We start from the raw sequence: 328 nt of genomic DNA on the forward strand, positions 1-328 counted from the left end.
GGAAATAGACAGTCTTTGTAATGAGACAAATATGAAGACAGAGTTCATCTCAGTGTTAAATATGATACCAAATTTTGAGCAGGATATTTTAATTTTCGTTTATTTCCAGGGAACAGCAAGAGAATCAGTAGCCAGGGAACTAATTTTTGAGTGTGGACCGTATGAAATAATTTCAGTCCTCCCTGTTGAAAGAAATCTCTGCTCAGCCAGAGCTGGATGTCAGGGAAGCAGCTGATAATTTAGTGATAACGTAGTCCAGAGGGATGGTGGTAAGGTAGAGCTGAGTGTCATCAGTTTACATGTGAAAACTAACACTGTGCTTTTGGAG

Source organism: Rhincodon typus, chromosome 9 (assembly GCF_021869965.1).
Source record: "Rhincodon typus isolate 14 chromosome 9, sRhiTyp1.1, whole genome shotgun sequence".
Taxonomy (NCBI): Eukaryota; Metazoa; Chordata; class Chondrichthyes; order Orectolobiformes; family Rhincodontidae; genus Rhincodon; species Rhincodon typus.